We start from the raw sequence: 20,017 nt of genomic DNA, 5'->3' as shown, positions 1-20,017 counted from the left end.
AGGCTAAATGTGGGTGGGAATGTGACAAAATTACTTGTTTGATTCGTTATAACACAATTCTCACTCAGAATGAAGCAATCACAACTGCTGTTTCAAACAAGCATGATATTTTCTCAGATTTTATCCTTCCTCTAAAATCAGAAACGTAATGGTGTGGATTCGATTCCAATGAGGAAATTTCTCATCCTCCATCTTCCTCCCATGAGATCTTGATGATATCACACATCAACTGTTTTCCACGTGTGAGGACGTGACCAAACATTTAAGGCAATGGATTGCTAATCCATTGTGCTCTTCCCGCCTGGGTTTGAATCTCACTGTCGTTGGTGTTTCAGGCCATTCTCGCCGTTGTCATTCTTTGTTGTATTTCACACATTTGTACAAATTGGACTTGACGCCCAATTCTCATCAGTTTATGTCAGCAGAGATTCTTGATATGTCGACATGACAGTAAAGTCTAAGTCAAGGATTACATCATATCACTTTAAAATTGTTAAATTGCAGATTAAACTGGAATAGTGAAAAGGAACACCATTTTCCCTCCTGTCATTTCCTCAATCAGTGGTGTGTAGAGTGCCATTTGTTGCCTCTGGGTCACAGCACATGTGTCCTTCATCAGCTAATGAAGCTCATTACTGATCTGTCTGATAAAATAAATAGACCTTTTCCACCACTTTATCCAACTCCCTCACAATTTTAAACTTTTCAATCAATGGAACCATAGGCCAAACGATGCAGAAACAGAAGTAAGCCAGTCAGCTATCAAGTCTGCTCTGCTATTCAATGGTGCTCTGGCTGCTCTGATAATCTTCAACTCCATTCTCGTGTCCCATGTGAATAACCCTTGATCTCCTTACTGATTAAACATCTGTCTAGCTCAGCTTGAAAATACTCAACAATTCAGAGAGAGAATTCCAGACAATTACCAGGTCCTGAGCAACACAATTCCTCCTCGTTTCGGAATTAAATAGGCAACACCTTAATTTGAGATGGTGTCCTTTGGCCCTTGACACTCACACGAAGGCAAACCACCTGTCCATTTCTACACTTTCAATGTCCCTAAGAATATTGAATGTTTATAAAATGTTATTGTGCGGTTATAAGTTTCCCCACCCACAGCGTCCTTTGTTCCAAGGAGAACAATCCCAGCCTAACCAAGCATTCCATTCCATTTTATCCAGTCTTGGGAAAATGCCAGGATATCTCCTGCAGTGTGCATGAATATTTTTAAGGGAGATTGACCACGATTCTGTGAAAAAAGTGGTTTAGCATTTATCAGGCATTTGCAAGGGTCGGGATTTAGGGTCCGAATCAGACTTACCCAAACATATAGAACAGTGGGGAATTAAGTTTCTCTGATTCCAGGCCTGGGAACTGGAATTATATGGTTGTCTGCAGCAGTAGTCACTTCCTTATCTGGGGAAACTGCCGGTATAACTGTTGTAAAACCCAAATGCTCATTGAAAAATATACACCCAAAAAAAGCACTCCAGCAAAAAAAAATTCCACATGAAAATGAACCACATTCACCAAGTGAATACAATGCAGAAAGTCTTCATTTTAAACTGTAAGAAATAGGTGTATGATGCAGCCAGTCAGCACTTCGAGCCCACCTCGCTGTTCAATGAGATCTTGGATGGCCTCTGACTTCAAAACTGTTTTTTTCCTACACAATTCGCTGAGATCTTGACTTTTTTAAATAAAAACTGTCGAAATCTATCAATGACAGCCTTTTACAAACTTAATACTTAGCATTTACGACTTCCAGGGCTCAGAATTCCAAAGATTCTCCCCATTGTGTGTTCCCTCATCTCAGTCTGCTGTTCGGCAACTATTCCTCTCGTTTGCCTGGTGCTGCTCCTGTCACACCCTACAGCACTACGCTTATTTCTGTTCCCTGAGGGCTCGTTGTGACCATATAGTGGTCCTTACTGTATGATGCAGCTGCAGCAGCTCTTGCTCGATTCCGAGTCACGGCATTAACTGTGGTGCTCCATTTCCCTGTCACATGGCTAAAGGAACGCAACGAGGGATCAATTTAAATTCCAGAAAGCATGCTCATGGAGGTGTGTTCAATGCCGATGTTGTGACAACAAGAATCACCCAGAGCAGCTCTCATTAGCACAGACCAGTGATTGTTGAAGCGTTAGGCTCAGGAAAATGACAAGAGAGCAATGTTCAGCGCAACAGACGTCATGACAAAAGACCAGTTTCTGCATTGTGCAGTTGATTTGTCAGGTTTGCCTCATCTAGCATTTTGATTTTTTTTGCTCTTTAAGCAGGTACAAGGCATTAATATCTGTTGAGTAGAGAGCTGGTCCCAGCACTGACTTCTGGGAACAGCAGAGTGTACTTACCTCGTGTCTGAAAAACAATTCCTCACGGACAATGTCGCTTCCCAGCTGTCACAAGGCTTTTCATTCAGTTGGCTTATATTCTTTGACAAATTCGATTCAATAGATCATAGAATCATAGAATCCCAACAGTGTGGAAATAGGCCATTCGGCCCAACAGGTCCACACTGACCCTCAGAGCATGTCATCCAGACCCATTCCCCATAAACCACTTAATCTTGTCATTGAGAAATTTCTTCATTTGTGCTCAGGTCATGGCAGCAGTTTGTTGCAATGGGTGTGACCCAGAAGTCATACCATGCTCTGGAAATCATACCCTGCTGTATATCATTTCACAAAGATGAGGGAGAAACACCTGCTGCTCTGCATAATTTACTTCAGTGAGAAAAACATGGGGTCTTGATAAGATCTCATGTCACCCACTTAACTCATGTGATGAGATGGCTGAGAGGTTAAGGTGATGGACAGCTAATCTGCTGTTCTCCGCACCTTTGGGTTTAAATCCTGCTCTTGTTGCTTTTCCCAGCCATTTTGCTGCTGCTAATCTTCGTTATGTCTCACGAGTTTTATTTCAAGTGAAGCTGGAATCCAATTCTTGTCAGTTTCTCTCACTGGAGATTCTTGATCAGTTGATTTTATGGTAAAGTCAAAATCAAGAATTGGAACTTGTCTGACATTATTCAAATGTAGTTTGAATTCGGACAATAAGAAGGAACACAATTTTCCCTCTCATTATTCCTCCAGTTTCTTGAAACGAGGTCTGTCACATTCACAAAGTGTTTAGAAATCCTTCATGTCTACCGCCTGGTCCATTGCCTCTTCCATTCCGCCTCACTGTTACCTTTTGTGGAGCTGAAGAGAAAGGACTATTACTTCTGAGAATCGCTCCCGCTACGCATGCTCTAGACTGTGGGCACGAGGGAAGGTACTGAACCTGCGCAGTGATAAGCAATGTTGTTTGTTGCGCTCGGAATTCTGGGTGAAAGATTGAATTTTACTCATTGTAATGTGTTCAAGCGATCTTACTCTTTACTCCCTACCATGACAAATTACATACATAGTACACTTAGTAGAGTATAAAATGTGCCTTTTTCATCCAGGGATATAAAATCATAAGTCTGACACTGAGGCACACTGAGTCTGACACTGAGACGCCATACGCGTTCTGGGTCAGAGGGCTGCTTTCTTATTAGAGAGACAAAACCAGTGGTGGTTTAACCTGAGGGACACCACATCTCATGTCAGCAGAGAGGTTGAAAGTAGAAAGTCATTAGTGGAAACCTCAGGTGGTGTGGATTTCATTCTACACTGTTGGCATCATGTGGGAAACTGGCAAACGGCTCTGAGAAACAGTTTGGCTTTCATGGCTCTCTTCAAAGAGGAAAATGTAGTTTCATGTTGTAGCAAACAGCAATGCTTCCTGTCGTTTATTGAAGAAAGTTTTTTTTGTTTCACTGAGGCCCTCAAACATTGACTACCTATATGGATGAGCACTTGCAACGTCAAAGCAAATGAGGTGATGAGCCAAGTGCTGGAAACTGCCTTTAGAAGTGAGATCAAAAACAAAGTTGCTGGAAAGCAGTATCTGTGGAGGTGAAAACAGAGTTAACTTTTCAGGTCAGGTGACCCTCCAGTTTTATTTAGAAGTGAGATATTTGATGACTACATAAGTATAATGGGCCAAAGGGTCTTTCTCCATGGTGTTAAAATCTCACTAATATTGTGCAAGTGAAACAAAAGGTCAAAATGAGTGTGAAGACAAAAAGATGTAAGTATTGTGCGCACCTTCCTTTTTGGGATTTAGCATTGCAACTGCTGTGTTCTCAGTTTGATTCCCAAATAGGAATGGGGATTTTATTTTTCCTCTCAAAAACTCTTAAAATGAATGTGAATTCCTGACATTGGGGAGAGCTTTGTCAGAATCAGTGGAAATTTTACATCAGGGATGAAACCAAACAGGAGGAAGTCATGAAATCCAATGACTCCACATGCTCAGACACAGTACTACAAAAATAATGCTTGGTCCTTATTAAAGCATACAGGTTTCTTTGAGATTTAATATGTTGGTCATAAAAAAAAGGTTTTCCTTCTGGGCAATCTTGCACCAGACTGCCTGATATCAGAATGGGGGTCGCACATTTAAGACAGATGAGGAAACATTTATTCTCTCAGATGATGGTGAATCCATGGAATTCTTTAAAGCAGTGGGTTGTCAGATCTGGGTCATTAAGTGTATTCAATGGTGAGATTGGCAGATTTTTAATCAGTAAAGGTATCAAGGGTTATGGAGAAAGGCAAGAAAGTGCAACTCGGGATTATCATACCAGACACAAGATCAGTAAGTGGTGGAGCAGACTGAATGGGCTGGATGGTCCCTTTCTGCTTCTGAAGTTTATGGTCTTAATACAAGACTGTTAGGCTGACCTGAGTGAAATTTGCCTGTTAACATGCATGGATCCCCTCTGGGCTCTGAACCAAGGTGAGACATGCAAAGGGCAACATACAAAGGAGAGGCATTGTGGGTGATTGATCCAGTGTGATTATAGACAAGGATAAACAGTGAAAAGCAGTCTTCAGAACCCAGAGATAGTAGGAACTGCCGATACTGGAGAATCTGAGATAGCAAGGTGTAGAGCTGGATGAACACAACAGGCCAAGCAGCATCAGAGGAGCAGGAAAGCTGATGTTTCAGGTCTGGACCCTTTTTCAGAACCTGAAGCATCAACTTTTCTGCCTTCAGAACCCACATTGGGCCTGGCTGCATTAGGCCTACGGTCAGCTCTCACAAATCACTATGGCCCTTCACTTGCCCTGACGCCCTCACTCTTCTTGTTTTAATCCATTTGCACATCAGGCTTTTGCATGTCTTTGCTGATATGGACCTGTAATATGCAGTGAAGTGATTCTAATTGGTCCATGACATAATTCTGCTTCTAAAGATTAGTCAGGGTTTTATATTTATGGCTGTATATGTTAACCATTAAAAGGCCATGCCAGTGAAGGCACTGAATCTTCATCACTACACTACCAGGGTAGGCCTCTGTTCGTATCACCCTGGATACTGTTTGCTTTGGTACTATAATTTCCCATTCTTCTACGTGATTGCCTCGGCTCTGTGTCGGATTTGTCACATTGTCTTCATGTATGATGCACAGGCTATCCCGTAACTTATTACATTGCAGTTTCTAATGCATGACTTTGCAGTTTAGTGGTTTGCCTCGTGGTCTTGAGTTGCATTCTTCCTGGGGAGTGAGAGAATTTTCACCACAGTCTGCAACCGACATCCGAATGAGCTCTTTAAAGTCGTTCAAAATTATTTCTCATTAAATAGCATAAAAACCACCATGTCATTTCCTCAGATAATAAAGTGTGAAGCTGGTTGAACACAGCAGGCCAAGCAGCATCTCAAGAGCACAAAAGCTGACGTTTCGGGCCTAGACCCTTCATCAGAGTCTGATGAAGGGTCTAGGCCCGAAATGTCAGCTTTTGTGCGAAGGGTCTAGGCCTGAAACGTCAGCTTTTGTGCTTCTGAGATGCAGCTTGGCCTGCTGTGTTCATCCAGCTTCACACTTTATTATCTTGGATTCTCCAGCATCTGCAGTTCCCATTATCACATGTCATTTCCTCACCCAGCCAGAATTGCATTTGAAACACCACATTCCTGTTTGTCCTTCCAGGTACTTGAGGAAGATCTTTCAGAAGGACGGAAAGTAACTGACGTGACAATGCTCCAGTTAGGCAGAATAAACTGCAGAGTAATGGGGAAACAATGAGGGAGTAACACAGACAGGGAGGGGCCGATTTCCTCCTTTCTTTGTTGTAACCAGACACTGGTTTTGAAGTCTAAATTGGGACAATATGAACCATGTGGGTGAAATCCTTGCTTTCTGGGGGTTGGTCTCTCCTGAGGCCACTGTCACTTTTGGGCAATGTGTCTGTGTGTTTCTTTCTGAGGGTGAAAATGCGGGGTGGGCGTGGGGTGGTGTGGTGGGTGGAATCATACAGCAGCAATACTTCAGCCGGGACCCATCCTTCAGGGTCACACTGAGGGGGTCAGATGGCACTTTACTCTTTCACTTCTCTCTTCACTGACAGCCAAGCCACGATATTGGTTAATGCTGCTGTGTGTAAGAAATGTGTCCCAGCTACCATCTTCTATGGTTCACAGCTCCTAGGCACAAAACAGAACTTCATTTAAAACTTAGGGTCAGAGGAAGAACAACGGTGAATGCTGGAAATGTGCTTCAAATCAGAGATTAGCATAAATCAATGATCTTTTCATGTTTGGTTCAGGTTTAGGTTCCTTCTACATTGATAAAGCTAAAACAGTATTTGGTCAACGTACAACACTGAGACCCAGAGCAACGGGAGCAGGGGTATGAGCAGCCTGCCTCTGCTGTAACCACACAGAATGCACCAGAGTGAAGTGAAAGAAGGGTCAGAGCTAGAAATTATGTTTCACCAACAGTGATGACATGGGGAGTGTTGTCAAAATGTTAATTTTCATTTTCAATAACTACACGTAACATGCATGTATTAATCAGGAAAGGGTTTAATGGAGTTAGTGCTGGCAGTGGGAAGATTTTATTCTGAAGGAGTCTCATCTGAGGCTTTATCACTTTCTTATGATGTCTCCAGGACATGTCTTTTATTCCCACTTTGACATCATTTCCCAACTTGACTACCTTCCATTCATTTGTCTGATCCAAGATAACTGTCATAAACCAATATTTCACTTTGTGGACAGTATAATATAACAACGTTTGCTTTTTTTTTAAATTTCAAAAGCCTTACATCACATTTAATACAATTGAATACAAAACAGCCCCCTTGATTTGCCCCAAACTGCATCCCTGTACTCCCTTCACCACTGATGCACAGAGGCAGAAGTCTGTACTATCTACAAGATACGCTGCAGTGACTCAGCAAGGCTCCTCCAACAGCACCTTCTGAATCTGCAGTCTTTACCATCCAGAAGGACAGGGACAGCAGTCACATGGGAATGACACCACCTGCTGGATCCCCACTAGGCCACATACTGTGCTGACCTGGAAATATGAAGTGGAGATGCTGGTGTTGGATTGAGGTGGGCAAAGTCAGAAGCCAGATGACACCAGGTTATAGATCAACAGGTCTGTTTGAAATCACAAGCTTTCTGAACACTGCACCTGAGTTTATCACTTTCTTATGATGTGTAACAAAGTAATAAAGTAGCGCTTCACCTGACGAAGGAGGAACACCCTGAAAGTTTATGATTTCAAATAAACCTGTTGGAGTTTAACCTGGTGTTGTGTGACTTTTGAATTTGCCCTGGGAATATATCATGTTCCTTCTGTATCGCTTGGTCAAATTCCTGGAAGTCTTCCTTAATGGCACAGTGGATCTATTGATAGTACATGGATGAGAGTTGGCCCCATCCTCTCCAGCGCGGTTAGCGATGGATAATAAATCTGACTCTACCCAGTGATGCCAAAGACTCATAAGCAAATAAAATATTATATTTAAATTAATGTATGTTAATTAGCAAGAAAACCGGAACAGAATATTTACAGACCACACATTGAAGGGGTGTGGTTCTCTTTATCATCCCTCTATCATTGTTACTTTCCAGTTCTGTTCTGGACCCTGCTGGGGTCACATCAATTTGACCTGTTCTTCTCCTGAGGAGGGCCATGAGTTTATAAATTACTCATACACAGATTCATGAGCTTCAAACAACAGATGAAATATCAGCATAAAGATTCTCCAATCTTTTTATTTACTTATGCCCACACTGTGACCAGTTCTTAATGATCCCAATCTAAGTGTATAACCCCTTCCTAATGAACCTCACTGACTTCCTGACCATTCCCTGTGGGTCGAATTCTCTCCGGATTGTTTCAGGTCAGTTGCTCTCGGGAGAATGTGTCACTGTCTTGATGATGTCACAATGCTTTCTCGTTACCCTCAGCCACATTAACCATTTCATGTCCGGCTGTTTCTCAAGGAGCTGCATGTGTTTGAGACCCACTCTGCAGTGTGGGCTCACCGTGAATTTACATGCCATTTCTTTCATGTACAGCATATTATATCTGCTTATCCACTGATAGCCCGACATCACAGCACATATTAACATTCAAGTGCATTTATCAAAACGGATGTCTGTCTCACCATCTTCCCATGTGGTGCTGATCTGTCAGGTAGTGACCAGATTATCAAATGTGGTTTCCTAAAACAAAATTAAAGCAAAAACAGAATGTAAGTATTGCCAAGGAAAGACATCAACTTATTCTAATCAGCTCAACATTCCATGTTTCAAATGCAACATAAATGGATTGCAAGGTTTTTCTGAACTACACCTGAAATTAATTATTCCAGTTCATTTATCATCTTGAACAATATAGTCATTATTTTCTTTTTTTAAAAAATTGAATTTCCATGATGTATATAAACGTGCAGGGTTGTTGAGGTTGAACATTGACTAACATTTGTGCGAAACAGGGCCTGCATGACAAGAAAGGACTGAATGGTCTCTCTCTCTCTGTTCTCCCACAATGACTCTAGGATCCAAAGAGAACAGGATCAGCCACTCCAATCTCTCCAACCAACTGAAGTCCTGAATCCCTGATGACATATCTGTAATTCCAGTCTCAAACGTCTCTAGGAACTTAACATCTTTCTGCAAAGGGACAGCCCATATTTGGGATACTTTCTACAGAGATAATTGAAAGAAGGAACATTATATTTCAATTATTTGAAACAAAAGTTTGACTCCACTGGGAATACTGTCGACATTTGTCATTGCCGTGTGGACAAAGGAAATAGAGGCACTGGACATGTGTCACTCAGATTCACAAAGACATTGTCAGAACTGAAAACATGTAACCCTCAGGAAAGTCGGGGGAGCTTTTCTCCAAAAAACAGAAAACTAAAGGATGATCTGACGGAAGCCTTGAAAATGATGAAGGGCTTTCAAAATCCAATAGTGATTTCATTAGAAACCTCTTTACAATGCAACAAGTCAGAATGTGCAATTCACTCCAAGAGCAAGAGATGGAGTCAACAGAGGAAAATGTTTAAGAAGTTGGATGCACACGTGAGGGAGAAAGTAATGGAAGGATCTGCTGATGGGGGAGATGAAAGGGGAGGATGTGGAGCATAAATACTGATGGAGACTAGTTGAGTTGGTTGGGCGAGAGACTCAATGGAACAAAGACAAACATATTTACTTCTGATCTAATTGGAGTCCAGGACAAAATAAATTTACTCGATCAGCTTTTGTGGATCATTTCCTTGGGAATGTGCAGTCCCAGGCTCAAAGAGCATCAGCCTCACTGGAAGCAAAGTGGTTAGAGCGGCCAGTCCAGGAGAAGGAAACCCTCTGATCCTCCCACTTTACACAATTCAGAACGAACATGGCTCAGTCTTGGAGAGAGATAATAGGAACTGAAGATTTCTGTCTGCAAATATTCCCTTTCTAACATCCTGTTAATGAGAATGGTTGCAGTATGGAGAAGAGCATGCAGATGCTAACTGTCCTATGTAACTGCTTCACTTGTTTTTTTTATACTTCGACAGACTGGATGACTGAATGAATCTTTTCCGTCACTCAGAACATATTAATGGCTTCTCCCCAGCCTGACCTCGCTGGTGTATCTGTAGACCAGTTGAATCTCTGAACCCGCTTCCCACACTTGGAGCATTTGAATGGCCTCTCCCCTGTGTGGATGCAGATGGTGGAATTTGAATTCAACAAATATGTGGAACTAAGAATCTAATGATGACTACGAATCTATTGTCAATTGTTTGAAAAACTCATCTGGTTCACTAATGTCCTTTCAGGAAGGAAACTGCAATCCTTACCTGGTTTGCACCACATGTGACTCCAGATCTGCAGCAATGTAGTTGACTTTGAACTGCCCTCTGGGCAATTAGAGATGGGCAATAAATGCTGCCTGGCCAGCGACGCCCTCATCCTATGAAAAAATTCAGAGTAGGTGAATGGCCTCTCTCCAGTGACAGCACATCGGTGTTTCCACAGAGCGGATGAATCAGGAATCCCTTCCCACATTCATAGCAGATGAAAGGTCTCTGCCTCATGTGACTGCATTGATGAAACTCCAGCACTGAAAAGGAATGGAATCCTTTCTCACACCCCTCACATTTCCATGGCTTCTCCACATTGTATGAAGTCTTGTGTCTCTGCAAGCTCCTACTGTGAATGATGTGATATTTCTTTCAGCTCTGAGACCAGGTCAAGGTATATCAGTTCACTGGAAGATTCTCACTTGGGTGTATTTGTCTCAGTACTTTTCCAGAAAAAATGTTGTTTCAAATCTTTTTGTATCTCTTAATGTATGGTTTCAAGCCAATGCCATTCAAGTGTGGCTTATTTCAGTGGCCCCATTGGATCCTTAAATGATGGCTGTTTCGAGATTTCTGTTTGAAAATCTTCCCTTTCCAACATCCTGCAAAAAAGAGTATTATGTTAATTATTATTGGATTATAAATTAGGTTAAAAATTCAAAACAATCAAAACTAATTGATCATCACTTCTTGTCTGGGCAGATTCTGCTCCCCACTGGGTTCACTTCCTTTCCTTTCAGCTGCTGCAAGTAAATAATTTCACAAAGTTTCTCTGCTCTGTAGATTTTTTTTTTCAGAATGCTAACTGGATGATGTTGAATAATTTCTGCAGTTAGTTCACTGGAACATTCAGAATCAGGTGTGTCCATACGCGAGTATTGGCGCTTTACCACTCACACCGATATCTTTTCCCACAGACATACCAGATCAACATATTCCCCTTCTGGTCCTGATGAATTGAATAACTCGGTTGGATCTTGACACTGAGTTTGATTTGGCTCTCCCATCTTCAATGTCTTTCTTTCTATTACGCTGTGATTTATTTACAAACATCATCACTATCTTTACGGGGTAAAATCTCAGAACAAACAAATTCAATTTCTGACAGACATTTTTCCTTTAATGCACCCACCCCAAAACTTATGACCCACACTAAAAGACGTGAAAATCAGTATCAAAAGCAAAAGCAACATTCCTGAATAAATCAGGTTGTTGTTCCCAGTGTCTATGAGGCATTGTATACACTGAGGTACCAACATGTGATGGGAAGTACCCAGCCCAGTAGTGGACACTACAAGCTCCCTGCGCAGAGAGAGGTCACAAAAGACATATGATGCCCTTTGGGGTTAGTAGGAACTGCCGATGCTGGGGTCTGAGACAACAAGGTGTGAGATAACAAGGTGTGGGATAGCAAGGTGTGGAATAGCAAGGTGTGGGATAACAAGTTGCGGGATAACAAGGTGTGGAGCTGGACAAACACAGCAGGTTGGGCAGCATCAGAGGAGCAGGAAAGCTGATATTTCAGGTCTGGACCCTGAATCAGAAATGAGGGAGAGGAAGGGCGCTCTGAAATAAATAGAGGGAGGAGGAGGCAGTGACTGAAGGTGGATAGTGAAGCAGATAGGTGGAGAGAAGACGGACAGGTTGAAGAGGCAGGGATGGAGCCAGTAAAGGTGATTGCAGGTAGGGAGTTGGTATCGTGGTTGGTCAGTGAGGAGGGAGGGGTGGATAGGTGAGAGGGAAGAGACAGGTCAAGAGCAGGAGCATGAAGTCAGTTGAGGTGGTGCAGGGATAGGGACGGACAGGGAACAAGGGACAGGGACAGGGTGGGGGGGGGGGTGGGGGGAGAGAGGGAGCCAGTGACAGGGACAGGGAAAGGGACAGGGATGGAGGGACAGGGAAGGACAGGGACGGGGAGGGAGCAAAGGACAGGGAAGGTGGGACAGGGATGGAGAAAGGGAGGGTCAGGGAGGGGGACAGGTTGGGATGGACAGGGAGGTAGCGAAGGACAGGGAGCGAGGGGAAGGGACTGGGATGGAGATGGAGAGGGACAGGGGCACTGAGCGAAAGACAGGGAGGGAGCAAGGAGAGGGAGAGAGAGAGGGACAGGGATAAGGAGCAATGGACGGGGAGGGAGAGAGTGAAGGAGCAAGGTAGTGACAATAAGGGAGTGAGGGAAAGGGGGAGGGATGGAGGGACAGGGAAGGACAGGGACCGGGACAGGGATCGACAAGGACGGGAAGGGAGAGGGAGGGAGCAACAGACGAGGAAGGAGGGACAGGGAGGGAGAAAGGGAGAGTCAGGGAGGGAGGCAGGTTGGGTCAGGGAGGGGGACAGGTTGGGATGGACAGGGAGGGAGTGAAGGACAGGGACAAGGACAGGGAGTGAGGGTGGCAGGGAGGGGAATGGAGAGGGACAGGGACATGGAGCAAGGGATACCGAGGGAGTGAGAGATGGGGACGGAGCGAGGAGAGGGACAGACAGAGGGACAGGGATAGGGAGCAAGGGACAGGGAGGGAGAGACAGAGTGAGGAACGGGGAAGGAATGAGGGAGGGAGCAAGGGATGGTGGAGGGAGGGAGCGGAGGTGTGAGAGACAGGAAGGCAGGGAGTGAGGGACGTGGGGAGGGATGGGGAGTGGGGAGGGAGGGACAGGGAGCAAGGAAGTGAGGGACAGGGATTGAGGGAGTGAGGGAGCAAGGGACGGTGGGAAGGAGGAGTGAGCGAGACAGTGAGGGACGGGTAGGGAGAGAGCGAGGGACATGGGAGAGGGCGAGCATGAGAGATGGGGGGGAGGGAGTGTGGAAACAAGGGATGGGGAGGCTGGTAGCGAGGGACTAGGAAGGGAGTGATGGGGAGGGAGCGAGGGAGTGAGGGATGTTGTGGGGAAGGAGGTGAGGGAGGTGGGGAAGGGAGCGAGGGAGGGACGGTGAGGGGGTGAGGGAGGGAACAAGCGAGTGAATGGGGGACAGGGAGTGAGGGATCAGGAGGGAGCGAGCAATGGTCATGGTTAGGGAGTGAGCAAGGGGTGGCAATGGAGGGAAAGGAGCGAGTTAGCAAGGGCCGGGGAGCGAGGAATGGGGAGGGAGGGAGCAAGGGATGGGGAGGCAGGTAGCAAGGTATGAGGAAGGGAGTGATGGGGAGGGAGCGAGAGAGGGACGGGGAGGACAGAGAGGGGGAGGAAGCGAGGGAAGGGGACCGGGGAGGGGTGGGGGTAGGGAGGGACGGAGAAGTGGGATGGAGGGAGCAAGGGACATGTAGTGAGGAAGTGAGACATGGGGAAGAAGAGAGCAAGCGACAAGGGTAGGTAGTAAGCAAGGGGTGGGGAGGGAGGGAGCAAGGGGCAGGGATGGGAGGAGGGAGCATGTGATGGGGCATGAGCAAGTGGCAAGGAGGGAGGGAGCGAGTGAGTGATGGACGGGGAGGTAGGGTGTGTAGAGACCGAGGGAGGAACTGGGAGTGGGGAGGCAGGGAGAAAGTGAGCAATTGAGGGAAAGGAGGGAGGGAGTGAGGGATGGGGAGGGAGGGAGCAAGGGACAGGGTTAGGGAGGAAGCAAGGGCCCAGGAGGGAGGGAGCGAGGGATGGGAAGGGAGAGATGGGTTGCAAGGAATGGGGAGCGGGGGAGTAAGTTATGGGGAGGGAGGGAGCGAGGGACAAGGACGGATGGAGCAAGGGAGTGAAGAAGGGAGCAAAAGAGGAAGCAAGGGAAGGAGGGACGGGGAGGGAATGAGGGAGGAACGGGGAGGTGGGGAGCGAGGGAAGGAGGGTGAGGTGGGAGGGAGGGATCAACGGGGAGGTGCGGAGGGAAGAAGGGATGGGGAGGGGGTGGGAGGGAGGGAGTGAGGGTGAGAGTGATGGGGAGGGAGGGAGCGAGAGACAGGGGAGGGAGAGAGCGAGGGACGGTGGAGGGAGGGAGCAAGGGACTGGAAGGGATGGGGAGGGAGGTAGGGAGCAAGGTACAGTGAGGAAGGGAGCGAGGGATGTTGGGGAGGGACTGGCTTTGGGGGAGGGAGGGACAGGGAGAGAGGAAGTGAGAGACAGGGATTGAGGGAGTGAGGGATAGGGAGAGAGGGACAGGGACTGAGGAAGTGAAGGAAGGTGGGAGGAATGGAGCGAATAAGTGAGTGAGAGATGGGGAGGGAGGGAGCGAGGGATGTGGGGAGGGAGAGAGCAAGGTATGGAGGATGGAGGGAACGTGGGAGTGAGGGATGGGGAGGCAGGGAGGGGGAAAAGAGGGAGTGAATGACGGGGATGGAGCGAATGGGGGAGCGGGAGATAGCGAGGGACAGGGAGGGAGCGAGGGACAGGGAGCGAGGGAGTGAGGCATGGGGAGGAAGGTAGCAAGGGATCGGGTAGGGAGGGAGCGATGGACAGGAAAGGTAGGAGGGAGCAAGTGAGGGAGCTAGGTACAGGGAGCGAGGGAGCTAGGGACAGTGAGCCAGGGAGCAAGGGAGTGAGGCATGCGGAGAAAGGGATCAAGGGACGGGGGTAGGGGGTGAGGGACAGGGACGGTGGGAGGGAGAAAGGGGCGGGGAGTGAGAAAAGGGCAGGGAGGGAGGATATGAGGGACGGGGAGGGAGGGAGCAAGGGAGTGAGGGACATAGAGGGGGCAAGAGAGGGAGCAAGGGATGGGGAGGGACCGAGGGATGGGAGCGAGGGAGCAATGGATGGAGAGGGAGGAACAGGGAGCGAGAGTCGGATAGTGAGGGACAGGGAGCAAGGGAGTGAGGGAGCAGGGAGGGAGGGAGCGAGGGACAGGGAGTGAGGGATGGGGAGAAGAGGAGTGAGGGACGGGGAGCGAGGAAGTGAGGGACGGGGCTCGAGGGAATGAGTGACCAGGAGTAAGGGACAGGAAGCAAGGGACGGGGAGCTAGGGAGTGAGGGATGGGGAGGGAGGGAACCTGGAAATGAAGGATGGGGAGGGATCGAGCGAGGGGGTGGGAGCGAGGCACAGTGAGGGAGCAAGGGATGGGGAAGGAGCAAGGGATGGGGAGGGAGGGAAACAGGGAGGGTTCAAGGGACTGAGGCACGGGGTGGGTAGGAGTGATTGACTTGGGGGAGAGACAGGAAGTGGAGGAAGAAGGGACAGGGGGCAAGGAAGTCAGGGACAGGGATCAAGAGAGTGAAGGACAGGGAGAGAGTGATGGGGAGCAAGGGACAGGGTAGAGAGGGAGCCAGCGACAGAGTGAGTGATGGGGAGGGAGCGAGCTAGGGACTTAGGGAGGGAGAGAGCAAGGGATGAGTGAGGGAGGGAGCATGAGGGCGAGGGGTAGGGAGTGTGGGTGCGAGGGATGGGGAGGGAGACAGTGAATGAGGGAATGACGGACAGGAAGGGAGGGAGCGAGGGATATAGGGGAGGAAGAGTGCGAGGGATGGAGAGGGAGGGAGTGTGGGAGCAAGAGACGGGCAGGAAGGTAGCAAGGGATGAGGAAGGGAGCAATGTGGAGGGAGTGAGGGAGGTGGGAACAAGGGAGTGAATGAGGGACAGGGAGCAAGGGAGTGAGGGATAGGGAGGGAGGGAGCAATGGATGTGGTTAGGGAGCGAACGAGGGGCAGGGATGGAGGGATGGGGAGCGAGTTAGCAAGGGATGGGGAGCAAGGGAGCGAGGAATGGGGAGGGAGGAAGTGTTGGAGCGGGGGATAGGGAGGCAGGGAGTGAGGGACAAGGAAGGTAGTGATGGGGAAGGACAGGGAGGGAGCGAGGGAGGGGGAGGGTGCGAGGGAGGGATGGGAAGCAGGGAGGGAGGAAAGGACAGAGGGGGGAGGAAGCGAGGAAAGAGGACGGGGAAGGGCGAGGAATTGGGGTAGGGAGGCAGGGAGCAATGGGGATGGGGTTGGAGGGAGAAAGGGACATGTAGTGAGGGAGTGAGACATAGGGAGGAAGGGAACAAGGGACAGGGACGGCAGGAGGGAGCATGTGACGGGGAGTGAGCAAGTGGTGGATAGGGAGGGAGCAAGGGAGAGACGGGGAGTGGGGAGGGATAGAGAAAGTGAGCGATTGAGGGACAGGGAGTGAGGGATGGGGAGGAAGGGAGCAAGGGAGCGAAAGACGAAGCGAGGGAGGGAGGGAACGAGAGAGGAACGGGCAGGTGGGGAGGGAAGGTGAAGCTGGGAGGGAGAAAGGGATGGGGAGGAGGGGTGGGAGGTAGGGATAGGGAGGGACTAAGTGAGGGAGCGAAGTTTGGGGAGGGAGTGAGCGAGGGAGAGAGTGATGGGGAGGGAGGGAGCAAGGGACACGGAGAGATGGGGAGGGAGCGAGTGATGGGGAGGTAGCGAGGAATGGGAAGGGAGGGAGCAAGGGTCGGGGGGGGGATGGGGAGGGAGTGAGGGGTGGGAAGCGAGGAAGTGAGGGACAGGGATCAAGGGAGAGAGGGGCTGGGAGGCAAGGAGTGAGGCACGTTGGGGAGGGGCAGGCAGGGAATGAGAGACGAGGAAGGGAGTGAGGGCGGGACAGGAAATGGGCAGGAAGTGAGGAGGGGAGGGTGCAAGGGAGGGACGAGGTGGAGGAGTGAGTCAGGAAGGGAGGGAGCAAGGGCAGGACTCGAAGGGGAGGATGGAAAGAGTGAGCGAGGGACAGGGAGCAAGGGAGTGAGGCATGGGGAGGAAGGGAGCAAGGGAGGGGGGAGGGAAGGAGTGAGAGACGATGAGGGTGGGAGGGAATGAGAGACGGGGAGTGAACAAGGGAGCGAGGGACAGGGAGCAAGGGAGTGAGGCATGGGGAGGAAGGGAGCAAGGGAGGGGGGAGGGAAGGAGAGAAGGAGTGAGAGACGATGAGGGTGGGAGGGAATGAGAGACGGGGAGTGAACAAGGGAGCGAGGGACAGGGAGGATGTGAGCAAGGGACTGGGTTGGGATTGAGTGAAGGTCGGAGATGGAGGGAGTGAGTGAGGTACGGAGGGACGTAGAGGGAGTGAGGGACTGGAGCAAGGGACGGGAGCAAAGGACAGGGATGGGAGTCTTGGTTGGGGAGAGAGCAAGAAACAGGGAGGGAGCGAGGGGTATAGAGGGCGAGGGAGGGGGACAGGGAGGGAGATTGACGGAACAAGGGTTAGAGAAAGGGAGGGACAGGGAGGGAGGGACATGGACAGGCACGGACAAGGAGGGGGAAGGACAGGGAGGGAGCGAAGAACATGGAGGGTGGGACAGGGAGAGTGCGAGAGACAGGCACAGGCAGTGGGGCAGTGAGGGAATGAGGCAGCAAAGGACGGGGAGGGAGCGAGTGATGGGGAGGGTGTGAGGGTCTGGGAGGGAACAACGGGGAGGGAGGGACGGAGAGGGCAGGGAACGAGGGGGAGGAGGAGTGAGGGACGGGAGCGAGGGAGTAAGGATTGGGGAGTGAGGGATGGGGAAGGAGGGAGTGATGGGGAGTGGGTCAGAAGGGAGGGAGAAAGGGATGGCAAGGGACAGAGGGATGTGGAGGGAGCGAGGGACGGAGCGAGAGACAGGGGGGGAGTGAGGGACAGTGAGGGGAAGGATGAGATGGAAGTGAGGGAGGGATGGGGAGAGAGCGAGCAAGGGAGTGAGGGACGAGTAGGGAGCGAGGGAGTGAGAATGGGGAAGGACCGAGTTAGCGAGGGACGGAGCAAGGGCTGAGGAAGGAGGGAGGGAGCAAGGGACAGCTAGGGATGGGGAGGGACCGAGCGAGGGAGCTATGGAGTGAGGGTTGGAGGGGGAACAAGAGAGTGAGGGACAGAGTGAGTGAGTGAGAGAGGGAGCGAGGGGCGGAGCGAGGGAATGGGGGACAGGGAGGGAGCGAGTGAGTGAGAGATGGATCGAGGGACGGGGAGAGAGGGAGTGAGTGATGGACAGGGAGGGAGTGAGGTACAGAGTGGGAGAGATGGAGGGAACAAGGGACAGGGAGGAGGTAGTGAGGAACAGGGAGGTAGTGAGGGATGGGGAGGGAGTGAGGAAGCGAGTGAGCGAGGGAAAGCGGAACAGAGCCAAAGAGAGAGGGTCGGAGCGAGGGAGCAAGGGACGGGGAGGGAGGGAGGGAGTGAGGGATGGGAAGGGAGGGAGAAAGGGACAGGGAGGGAGGGAGTGAGGGACAGGGAGGAAGTGACAGATGTAAGGAGGTGAGGGATGGGGACGGAGCAAGGGAGCAATGGATGGTGAGGGAGCAAGGGAAAGGGAAGGAGTGAGGGACAGGGAGGGAGCGTGAGAGAGGGACAGAGCGAGGGAGCAAAGGATGGGAGAGTGAGAGGGAGTGAGGGATGGGGATGGAGGGAGCGAGGGATGGAGAGTGAGAGAGGGAATGAGGGATGGGGAGTGAGGGACAGATGGAGTGAGGGACGGAGAGGGAGCAAAGGATGGAACAAGGGACAGGGAGGGAGTGAGGGAGGCAGCGAGTGACCGAGAGGGAATGACGGAGGGAGCAAGGGAGGGACTGGGAGCAAACAAAGTATGGGGAGTGAGTGAGGGACAGGGAGCGAGGTCGGGGAGGGAGCAACAGGGAGTTAGCGAGGGGGGGAGCGAGGGATGGGCAAGGAGAGAGAGAGAGACGGGGATGGAGCGGGGGATGGGAAGAGACCGAGGGACGGTGCGAGGGACAGGGAGGGAGGGACGGGGAGGAACTGATGGGGAGGGATCGAGGGACGGGTGGGAGGGATGGGGATGGGAGAGCGAGGGAGGGACAGGGATGAAGCAGGCAAGGGAGCTAGGGACAGGGAGGGAGCGAACAAGGGATGGGATCGGGATGGAGTGAGGGATGGAGAAGGAGGGAGCTAGGGAGGGATTGAGGGATGGGGAGGGAGTGAGGGAGGGAGCAAGAGAGGGATGTTGAGGGACAGGGTAGGATGGGGCGAGTGATGGAGTGAGAGATGGGGAGGGAGCCAGAGACAAGGAGGGAGCAAGGGATGATGAGGGAGGAAGGGAGCAATGGATGGGGAGTGTGCAAGGTGCAGGGAGGGAGGGATTGGGTGGGAGCTAGGGAGGGAGTGAGGGACAGGGAGAGAGTGACAGAGGGAGGGGCTGGAGCAAGGGATGGGAGCAAAGGACTGAGGGACAGTACGAGGAATGGGGAGGGAGTGAGGGTTGGGGAGGGGGGGCGCAGGGAGGGAGAAAGGGACTGAGAAAGGGAGGGACAGGGAGGGAGCAAAGAACAGGGAGGGAGGGACAGGGACCGGGACAGGGTTAGGGTTAACAAGACGGAGCCTGTCTCTCTCCAGCTGAGCTTCTTCAACACAAAGACAAACAACAGTATAGTTTGCTGTGCTGCTTGGCACTTTTTAATGAACATTAATTACATATTGAAGTTATGGATGCTGTCAGTGGAATGGTGCCTTTCCTCTTTGGCCTGTGAGTTGAGAGAAACATTGACATGTTTCCCTGTAACCCCTGTGGGATAAGGTTGGATTAACCAGCACTACCCTCAGTCTGTTACCATAGCGACAGGCTGAACTGAAATGAGAGAATCCTGGATGGATTGATTAATGAGTGAATTTGATTGAATGATGAATTTGGGTAAAGGGATATTTCAGCACATTCTTCAGCTGCTGCCTGAACTTAGTCTGGGTCACGGCATAAATCGCGGTGTTTGTACAGCAACTGAGGAGCTGCAGCATGAAGCCCAATTCCTGCACAAAGCCATCTATATACACAGAGTAATACCCAAAATTAAACATCCGGAGCCATATAGAATACACCATTAACATTGACCATAGCAGGATGAAATTGGCTGAGATCACAAACAGTAAAATAATGGATTTTTTTCGATTTTGCATTTCTGTGTCAAAATGGCCGTCCCCATTGGTGTGAGCCCGGAGTCTCCTGCGGGCTCTGCTGGTCACTAAAATGTGTCTGATGGTGAAAACATTGAGCAGC

General features: G+C 49.7%; 1 long non-coding RNA gene across 1 annotated transcript in view; it reads left to right on the top strand.

Moving 5' to 3' along the window:
• LOC125456509 (uncharacterized) overlaps nt 1-10,935 on the top strand; it is a 39,235-nt gene extending 28,300 nt beyond the window's left edge. The window contains exon 3 of the long non-coding RNA XR_007248461.2: nt 8,898-10,935. This is a non-coding gene — a long non-coding RNA (uncharacterized LOC125456509). The remainder of the gene's footprint in view (nt 1-8,897) is intronic.
• The last annotated feature ends 9,082 nt before the right edge of the window (nt 10,936-20,017 follow it).

The sequence above is a fragment of the Stegostoma tigrinum genome, chromosome 8, assembly GCF_030684315.1.
Source record: "Stegostoma tigrinum isolate sSteTig4 chromosome 8, sSteTig4.hap1, whole genome shotgun sequence".
NCBI classification, from domain to species: Eukaryota; Metazoa; Chordata; class Chondrichthyes; order Orectolobiformes; family Stegostomatidae; genus Stegostoma; species Stegostoma tigrinum.
Note: the sequence above shows the minus strand (reverse complement) of the source record. Positions and strands in the feature narration are given on the sequence as shown.